The sequence below is a fragment of the Octodon degus genome, unplaced genomic scaffold, assembly GCF_000260255.1.
Source record: "Octodon degus isolate 3935 unplaced genomic scaffold, OctDeg1.0 scaffold00110, whole genome shotgun sequence".
Lineage (NCBI taxonomy): Eukaryota > Metazoa > Chordata > Mammalia > Rodentia > Octodontidae > Octodon > Octodon degus.
Genome location: NW_004524686.1, coordinates 5666887 through 5677574, shown reverse-complemented (window position 1 = coordinate 5677574; position 10688 = coordinate 5666887). Strand labels below are relative to the sequence as shown.

Below are 10688 nucleotides of genomic sequence, written 5' to 3'. Positions count from 1 at the left end.
CACACACACACACACACACTATATACAGACTTTTGTTCAGTTGTTTTCAGATATCAGACCTACAGATTTATGTTTGAGGAGTTCCATAGCTATAGTTTTAAAAAGTAGACTTCATTTCATTGTTTAAAATGATTTGATTAACAAAATCTTGGCAAGAAGCAGAGTGATGGTAGGAAGGGGATAATCCTGTACAGAAGTTGTAGAATATTTCTTTTACAAGTTTGTGCTCATCATTCTATTTTTTGTTATATGAATGCTGCTGCAAAGTTATTGTTTGTCATAATTTTGATGATAAGGAATATATTACATAGAGGCTCATACTCACTTTAATTCCTTCCTTGTTCTTGACTAGTGACTTCAGGAAGGATTCAATCAGGAGACATTGAATCTCTCTAGTTTTTGTCAATATTAAATATACATTTTTGGACCAGGAAAAAGCACTGATCTTTGTGTGATCAGAATTTTATATGCATAAATCTGAATAAAAGAGGGCTGGGGTTTTAATGGGTGATAATAGTAGCAGTGTGGCCATTTAGTGGCCTTTTGAGTGCATAGCAGCGTAGACAGTTTGCTTGATACATTCCCACCTGGACCAAACATTGTTATCTTCTATTTCTTATACCCTTTCCCACTCACCTGGAACCAAACACTTCCCTTTGTTGTATCTTATCTAGGAACAAGGAAATGCCACTAGCTACAGGTAAATATGACCTTTGTGAACTGACAGGAAACCTTCCTCAATGGCATGGCTTGGAGCTCTGGTTTCCAACATGAGATTCATTTCACCGAGGCCCAGCCAAAGTTTAAACTTAACCGTGGATTCCTTTGTAATTTTGGTGGTTTGTTGATGTGACTGTGACTCATGCTAACAAAATCCATATTGTATGGATTTATAGAAACATGATTAAAATTTATTAAGATAAGGCGTGAAATCCTTTAACATCAGAAGTGTAACTAACAGATATTTGTGGTGGAAAATAGTCATACTGACTGCTAAGTTGATAAACTTTATAAAATGTCAATAAATTCAGAGGTTTGGGATATTGTAAGTAAAGATGAACACTGACTATATAAAAATATGGTTATCAGATAAAATATATAAGGATACTCACTTAAATTTGAATTTCCAAGAAATAGCAAATCACTTTTTAACATGTTTATCTGGTTCAATATTTGGGACTTACACTAAAAAAAGCATTTATAATTTATCCATAATTCAAATTTAACTAATATCCTGTACTTTCGTTTGCTAAACATGGCAAATCCAGGGGGAAAGCCCTCCCATTTCTCCATGATATGAAGTCATCAGATGAAATAGCAGTTGTTTTTTAACAGATAATTGAAATTAGCCTGTTAATACAGGGCTATTGACTAGAAAGGAATGTCTCTACAGCATTTCTATTAGTTTATTTTACCAATCATGTCAGAGTTGGGCATAAAGATGTGCCTTATATGCTTTTATACATCTTCTGAGTTTGACGGTTCCATATTGTGATTAACCATACAGCAGCCTAGGGAATCTTGGAACAGTTTGTCTTCCAGCTGTGACAGAGCCAAGCAGTAATTAGGAAGAATCACAAGGGCTTACCAGGCATATGTTTGGTTTCCTTTTGCAGCTATTAGAAAAGACCATAGATCTGTAAAGGTGATTAGCCTGGAATAGTCCGTAGCTTCAGCCAGGATCAGAAACATTCATAGTGTTCCTTGAATTGCTATTAATGTATAGTGGATTTGGGGATTATTTTATGAAAGGAGTAATTAATAATGAGAGCAGCAGCAGCAATTAGCATTTGTTAAAAGTCTAATATGGGCCAGACATCCTAGTTGGTTCTTGACTTCCTACTGGATTCTGTCTAATTATAGCCTCTAACTCAAGTCTAAATTCTTAGTCAATCTATAAATAATTAACTTCAGATGGAAATATCGCAAACTATAAGTCATGCCTTCACAAGTTGCTTATCTGTGTGTGCTTTGGAATAACTGAAGAAAGAGTTCCCTTGGCTTTCCAAGGCTCATGCACAGAGTGCTGTCTGTTCAGGGAAATTATACTTTAAGAAGCAAGACACTTGCACTGGGGAGGTAGCTCAGTGGTAGAGCATTTGCCTAGGGTATTGGAAGCCCTCAGCACCACAAATCAAAACAAACACCAAAGAAAATAAAAACCAGAAAAAAATCTGTCAAGGAGAAATAAATCTCATCTATTTTACTATTTTATCCTTTACCTCATTCCAGAAAGAATTTAAGACAACTTGTTAATTTTCATGCTGCTTTCCACTCTGTTACGATCAGCTTTTAAACATCTGGCTGGAGTTGTGCCTTTCCGTCACTTAAGTATTTAGCAAACCCACTTAGGCTGGCACTTTTTGACTCTTGCCCTCAAGGAATATCACCTGGCCAGACAGAGACTACTGAAACAGAATTACCGCAGCGTCATTCCCTCAAAGACTTGGAAGTAATCCAGACTCAATCTGTGCCCAAACAACCCCAAACAAGAAAATAGTATAAGGGATTCCATTTCCACCCATCTCTGCCCCAATTCAGAGATGACTAGCAGTTTTGTCTCTTGCAAAAGGAGTGTAGTCATCTCTTCTTGTTTTCCACTGAACTCAGCATTAGCACCCTCTGGACTCTGCTCGCTTCGAGAAAGAACTGGCTGCACTTTCCTAGCTGCCCCCTTTGTCACCTGATCTAGGATGAAAAGGACTTGTGAACTTTTGAGAAGTGCTCCAGGCAGAGCGAATGCCATGGCCTGGCCTCAGGTAGAAAGATGAACCTCTTGATGGAGAATCTCCTTTAGCCAGATGGCTCTTGTGTTGCCCTACACTATGCTGGCTTATGACATTCCCTGGACTTCAGTTTGCAACCACATTTTTTTTTCTGGACGAGGATTTTAGTAGGCTGAGTTTCAGAGAAGGGAAGGGAATCTGGGAAGAAGCACAGCTGTTTAGTTACAGAAGAAAAGCTAGACACTCTGCTTCCTGATTCCTATGCACTGGAATATTGTGGAGCTTTGTTTGTCTCTCTACGTTGCCAGGCTGATGTTGAGCCCCAGGGGTTAAATGATCTTCCCACCTCAGTCTCCCAAGTAAGGGGATCGTGGGCACTCCACAGTGCCTGTGTTTTCCAGCTTTCACATTGTCTTCAGACCTGGTTTAGGTCCTCACAGTCTGCCATTTGATCTAGAAACAGAATCTGTAGAATCTCTAATAGAGCGTAACCATCACTTAACAAGAACGGAAGCATGTCCTGTGAGGAGGGACTTAGAAGAAATGATACCATCTTGCAGGTTTGGGGACTTTTATACCTAATGACACAAATTTGAAGCACAAATTAGAATAACAGTTCTTCTCCACTAAAACAAAGAAGTGATTTTGGGGAAATATCCTGAGTAAGTAGGTTTGTGGGATCGTTGAAAGAAGAAAGGCTGAGGGTCGGGGAGGTAGCTCGTTAGAATAAACACTTGCCTGGCAAGTGCAGGGTCCTAAGTTCAATCCCTGGTACTGAAAAAAAAAAGAAAAGCAGAAAGGAGAAAGGAGAAAACTGGGGATGGATGGTACAGTAATACCCAAGAACAAGAAATGGAATTGCAGAAGGGAGGTGAACTGTTGCTTGAGAAAAAGGAAGCCATGGTTCTCTTTAAATGCAATTATATTCTTTAGATATTTGTTCTGAGTGATAACAATTGATCCCAACTTTATCTGAGCACTCTTTGAATAAATCTGAAATTATAACTAAACCATCTGAAAACAGACAGCCAGAGAAAAAGACAGCCAACACAGTTATTTAGTGAAGCATAGACCAAGCTGAATTTGTGTGGCATTTTGTAGCCCCTTTGGTCATGCAAGCAAGGATCAATAATTAACATTTCCCAAATGCCTTACAATTATTCATTGATCACGATAGCACATCTATAAAGACATTTCCATATGAGAAGCATAAGGCTCTGATCGGTCTAGATCAGACCACCTGGTCCCCAGTTGGCAGCTTCCAATTTGCAAATGAATTATGTCATGTTGCAGACATTAGTGTGTGAGTCAGTTGGAACATGGAACATGTTTTCCCAGAGAAGTAGTATTATTTATGACGGTTAGTTTCTTAGGTTAGCTGGCAAACTCTATTGCCTTTCAATTATACCATGAATTGGCTTACAAGTCTATTTAAATCATGTTGTAATCAGAAGACAATAGTATTGGCCAGTTAGCCTAAGAAACTAAACAGAGGAGGGAGACCATATTTTTCAGAAAATACTACTAGGGAATTGATGTGGGTGCTGTTACAACTTAAATTGCAGGGATTCAAATCTACTTGGTAGCAAGTCCTTCAAAATTTAATTTGCCCTATCATTTCTCATTTGTAAAACGCTAAGATAGACAAACCTGGTATGGTAGTGTCAAACAAGCTAGGGCATTATCATTCCTATGGCTCTAGAATTTTGGATAAGTCATTCCCTTACTCAAGGAAGGAACTGAAGTAAAATTGATGGGGTTGCACCCTAGTCGGAGCCCTGATCTCATCTCATCTACCTAGGAAAAGGAGGTAAAGGAATGGAACACAACTATTGAAATAACAACTTAATCAAGTTCCTGCTTAAACACACACACACACACACACACACACACACACACACACACACATGCACGCACACACGCACACAGAGTTATTCTTTAGTATCTGCAAGGGTGTAGTGCTATGACCCTATAATAATATAAAAATCTTCAGTTGCATTGATCCTGTATGAGATGGTGCAGAATTTTCATATAACCCACACACATCTTCCTGCATATGTTAAAAAGTCTAGATTATTTATAATTCCTATGAGAATATAAAAACTATGTAAATAATAGGTTTATGTAGTATTCTTTAGGAATCAGACAAGAAAACATCAGTACATCAGTGCATGTCCACTACAGGTGTGATTCTTTTAGTTGTTTGAATCCACAGATACAGAGCCTCTGAGAACTGCGGAAGCAATGCACACACACACACACACACACACACACACACACACACGAGCATGGAGGAGAGAATATATGCCTTTTGTAAACAAACAATGACCTAGAGAAATTAAAAGGAGTCAAATTTGTATATAATTCTACCAACTACAGATAACTACTATCAAGATTTTGGTATATATGGTCAAATAATTTTTCCTATAATTATGAGTGTACACTCATGTTTTTAAATGTTACTACGAGCCCATACTAAGACCAATTGGCAACTTTAAGAAAATCTTAATTATAGTATATGGAAAGCATTTCTCCATGTTAATAAATATACATGAACTTATTTCTAAAAAGGATATTTATAAACAGATAAATACAGATATACATCAGTATTTTAAACAATTGCCTAGTAACCTATTGTATGAATAAACTGTCACTTGTCTAGCCCTTTAAGGGTGACAGTGTGTTGCTGAAGCTTGCTTAGTATGTGTTGCCCTGAAGTGCTAGAGTTTAGTAGATGTTCCCACCTTCAGATTTAGTAAGGTCTAAACTTGGTCAGGATAGATGTCTCATGGAAAATTGGCAAATGCTACAAGTAGATGTGTGGTTTTCCTTCCAGAGGACAAGTGGGCATTTCCAGAGGGCATTTCATAGATAGCCCTTGATCACATAGATCCATGTGTGGCTAATGCTCCTAACGCAAAGTGCATGCATTGTATCTCAACAATGATGTGCAAATAATCAGTAATAAGGTTTTGGAAGCCAAGTGCTTTGGCAAATAAATTAAAACTATGTTATCTGTTAACCTAGGAACAAGTTTCACAGTGAATAGGTGACAGATGTGTATGGCAAAGCTAGTAGTAAGTAGAGTCAAAAAGAATACAACTGGTGTCTTGGGCTTTTTAGGGATTCTTGCTGTTTCTGTTACAGGAAGACTTCCAGAAAGGGGGACTGTTCTTGTGCTCTACAAATGTTTGCTTTGTGTACCGAGAGACTTTAAACCTGACTCAGGGCAGCATTTTTGAGTTCTTTTCTTGGCGAGATTTCTCCTTGCCTTATCAGGAGCTAGGTTTTGAAAAAAGGAAGAAAGAGGGCCTAGGAAAACTGGTACTTACTCTCAGTGGAGCCACAGATTGACAGCTCATAGCATACTTTGCTTTTTGCCTTGATAAGACAGCAGAGATAGGGCTAAAGGGCACCTTGTTGATTTCAGGGTTGCTACCCATATTGGCTCACATTTCTGGGTGCCTAATACAACACAGAACATTGAATACCTCAGAAACTGTGTTCCACAATGTTGTTCTCTTTGTCTGCATTACTTTTAGCAGCATATTGTGTTGATCAAGTGTGTAGGCCCCAAAGTCTGATAAATCTGGATTCAAACTTCAGCTGTGTCACTTAGAAAAAATGCGACCTGGGTGTTACTTCTCACTCCGAGTCTCAGGTTCTTCAGCTGGGCACAAGGATAATGGTGTCTGTCGTATAGTTTTATTGTGGAATTCAATGGAGGTGATACCTATGAAAGGAATGGTACAGTGTCCTGTACTTTGTGTAGCTTTGGTACCATCGTGATTTTCCTATCAATGTTAAGTACTCTCCATATGTTTTATAGACATGCTATCAAAGGGCCGCCTGACTGCCCTCTTGTGCTCCTGTCTAAGTGATCTTTAAAATGGTCAAACCTCTGTTCTCGTCATACTCATCTCCTGTTGTGCATGGCACAATTTCTAGTCTATCTCTGCTTCAGCTTTTCTCATGAACAGCAGCTTTTGACTTCCCATCTTCCAAAGGCAGATGGGAGGCTTCCCCATGCCCTCAGCCTAGAGCTTCTATGTGTTCTTTTTCCTGATATCCTCAGCAACTGCTCTCCTCCTTCTTCCTCTCAGGATCACCCTCTGAGTGCTGAATCATGCAGGCTCAGAGCTGTCACAACACAATTGCCACCTAACCTGTGTCATTTGTTCCCTACTCCAGATTTCTACATTGAGGAAAAAGAGCTTCCCCAGTTTAGTTGTGCTCATGCCTAGGTACACCAGACTTAGAGCATAAAAGTACAGATGCCCTGGACAAGTTAACATGCTCATGGCAGGACTATACTTTGTACATCTACTGCTGTGCAGCCCTGAATCCCTGATAGTACATGCATGACTGGCTCATCGGGTGGCATGGGACAGCTCCATGGGGTTGTATAAGCTCTCCAATGGGACAGTCATACATATGCCTTTGGTGGTTCTATCCAGAAAGATATGTTAAATTTTATATGTCATACATATTTTTAAAAGCATTTTCAAGTATTTTCTGGGACATGACAGTAATGTCTTAATTATCAAATAACTTATGTGGTACAATGTGATATTTTGATATATGTATATAGTATAGAATGATAAAATCAAATTGACATATCTATCCCTTCATATTGCAGTACTTATCCTAAAAGTGACAACTGTAAAAATTTACTCATTTAGCAATTTTGAGGTCTGTAATGAAGTTTTTAGCATGACCATATCACAAGTATTATGCAGAGCACCCTTGCAGCAAAAATTATTTGTTGTTCACCTGAAATTCCAAAGGAAATATATGTCCTATATTTTATGTGACAATCTCAATTAGGAAGTGAGTACAAAGGTCTTAAGAAGTCATAAATCTTGAGAATACAGGGATATTCAGTGGCAGCTTAGGTATTTCACAAGCAGCTCTTAACCTATCTTGTTTTGTGATTTCTCTGTCCACTGAGGCCGTTATGTCCATTTGTGCATATGATGCTTCTGTTGTTTTCTATCAAAGTATTATTCATATTTTTGACCTTGATATTTACTTATTTATTTGTAACCATTTTCTGGGACATGGCAGTAGTGTCTTTCTCTAACGAAGTCAGCATATTATGAAAAGTTGGGAGATGGAATTAAATATCACGGGGATGAGGCACCCTAGTTCACACCAACGTACAATGGAGATGTCTGTTCACCAATGTAGGTTAGCTGCCAAAATATGTTTCAGGGTTTTCCAAGCATAAGTTGTGACCCATTGATGGGCTTAAAAATCATTGTGTCATGGGCAATATTGGTGAAAGAATGATAGTGATGATGATGGCATGGAGTAGAATAAATGGCAAAGTATGTTCAATGCAATACATGTGTTGCTCTTGCAAGTTTTGATTCAATTTTATGTGATGTGTGTTCATATTGTGTGATGATTAAAATATATTTCTATTTTTGTTTCAATGTCAAAAGAGTCTGAAAGGGAGCCATGTGGTCGTGGAAGAACTTGCAATCTTGAGAGCAAGAGATCAGTGTCCAAATCCTAGTTAGGCTCTATGTTTGCTGTGTAACCTCAGGCAAATTACTTGACCCTTCTGGGCCTTAGTTACCCCATCCGTAATTTGGGGATAATAATTGTACCTGCCTCAAGGGCTGTTCTGAGGATTTAATTAATTAATCTATGCAAAGCACTTAGCACAGGGCCTGGCATGTTGCAAGAGATCAATACATTTTTTTTGCTTTTATTATCAGTGATTAGCCAAGAGCTGAGAGGGTTGGAAGAAGCAGGCTCATTAACTGTGGGTGAGCAGTGACAGCTGACAGCCAGATGTGGAAAGAAAGAGAATTCAGAATAATGCAAAAGCAGATGAGATACAATAAAGGATATTCATACTGATGACCCTAAGTCATCAGGAAAAGGTTAAATTACTCCCAGAATGCTCCACTGGATGAGACAGACTTGGATTATGTTTAGAAATATTTCCAGTAAAAATAATCTAAATAATCAGAGTTTAAGCACTTGAAAGAAAATATAAATTAATTGGACCATGAATTTACATGGGAAGTTTTCTTTCCACTGCAAGTCCAGTTAAGTGTGGTAAACCAGTGAGGAATTTTGTAGACCCTCAGAAGGAACGGAGGGCATGTGACATTCTTTATTTTTATTTTTGTTTTGTATTTTAGGACCGAGTCTACAGGGTCTCACTACACAGATCGGACTTGCAGTGATCTGCCCATAATTAGCCTCCCAAGTGCTGATATCACAGGCGTGCAGCCACCACGCCCAGTCTCAATGGCTGTATCAGTGCGCCCCGGGGGTGGGGCCAATACAGCAGACTGGGGATCAAACCCTGGCCTCTGCATCTGCCTAAGCAGAGCTATTTGACTGGCCCTGCATTCTTTCTGGAACCACTGCAGTCGGTTTATGGCCTGTTAGTTGTGGGGTCCCCATCACCCAGGATAAAATGTGGCAGCAGCTCCTATCATTCCCAGGCCAATACTGTGCATTAAGGAGGAGTGATCTACCCACTGTCTTGCTCCTAGCTGTCTTTGGGAGATGGGTAGCAGGTACAGGTGAATTTGCAATCCTCTTTCATAGCATGTTGCTGCTTGCTAATACTTATAGATGCTCCCGTGTGTGTGTGTGTGTGTGTGAGAGAGAGAGAGAGAGAGAGAGAGAGAGAGAGAGAGAGAAAGAGAGAATATGAGTCAGTGAGTGAATGAATGAATGGCTCCAGAGCCTTACTTGGCTAGTGGTTCACCATTCTGAGCATGAAGATTCCTTTTAGAATAAAAACCATTGCTGAGCATATCAAGCAGCTAATCTTGGGAGACTTTCATAAAGAGAAGATTTTAAAACCTATCACCATAACTTTTAAATCTATTTTGACTCTGCTAGCATAATGATCTTAAATTCATTTTGAAAGCACAAGCTTTATCTCAAAGTACGGATGCATGTGGAGACTGTTTTGCAGTTTTCATGAGGCACTTTTTTTCCCATTCCACTCTCGCAACAGTCCATTGGTGGCAGTAGTGCTATTAGAATATGGTGACTGAGAAAATCACATATGGGCAAAAAGTAACTATGAATTCAATAGCACTTTAAATGAATTATTCATAGATGCATCAATCTACTTAAAAATACAGCACAAATATGACCAAGACACATTATTTTAATATAATGCCATTGATAGCTCCCACATTATTCCTTCTTTGCAGTTGAACACACTATAATTATTTTATTTATTCATTTGTTAACTAATTTAATGCCTGTCTCCTTCACTGTAGTGTCCTCTGAGTGCCATGTGACCAGGAACAATCTTCATTTCTGTTCACTCTTAGTTCTCCAAGGCTCCGCACGCTATCCAGGACCCTAGAGATTCTCATTAAATGTCTGCTAAATAAACGTGAATAAAAGACATAGTTAGTCACTCATGCAGCCTCTGGGCCTCTTCACGGATCTGGTGCCACCATCCCAATTTGAGTTTTCTTTAGCTCTCCCAAAGGCAAGAGGCAATCTCCTTGTAGGAAGAACTATGTGCTTGTTCTGGAGAGGGTGAGGCATACTGGAGGTTTTGAGCAGTGTCAGGAGAATAACTTATTTAGTGAACACGTGCACAATTGGGAGCTAGAACAGGGGACTTTTTTAGTCACTGGAGTGACAATATCATGTTGGGGTCAAGATTGAGAGGCTATGCAAGAGCTGATTAGATGAAGGGAGCGTGCTAGGCAGATAGAGCTGCAGTAGTGCACACTCTGCATGGGGAAGAAGAATGCGCCAGAAGGAGACGGAAGGCTGGGACGGCTACTGAGGGCAGCAGTTATGCATCATTGGTCTCTGAGAGGGTCTATAGTTCTTGGGATGCGACACCTAAACCAAGTCTTATTTCATTTTCTTCTCTGTGTGTGTGTGTCTCTCACTCTCTGTCTCTCTCTGTCTCCCTCTCTGTCTCTGTCTCTCTCTTTGTCTGTCTGCCTGTCTCTCTCT

The 10688-nt window shown here is 39.4% G+C and overlaps 1 pseudogene; it reads right to left on the bottom strand.

Annotated features, from left to right (window-relative positions):
* Nucleotides 1–10688, bottom strand: part of LOC101584450 — an 89258-nt pseudogene that overhangs the window by 52615 nt on the left and 25955 nt on the right.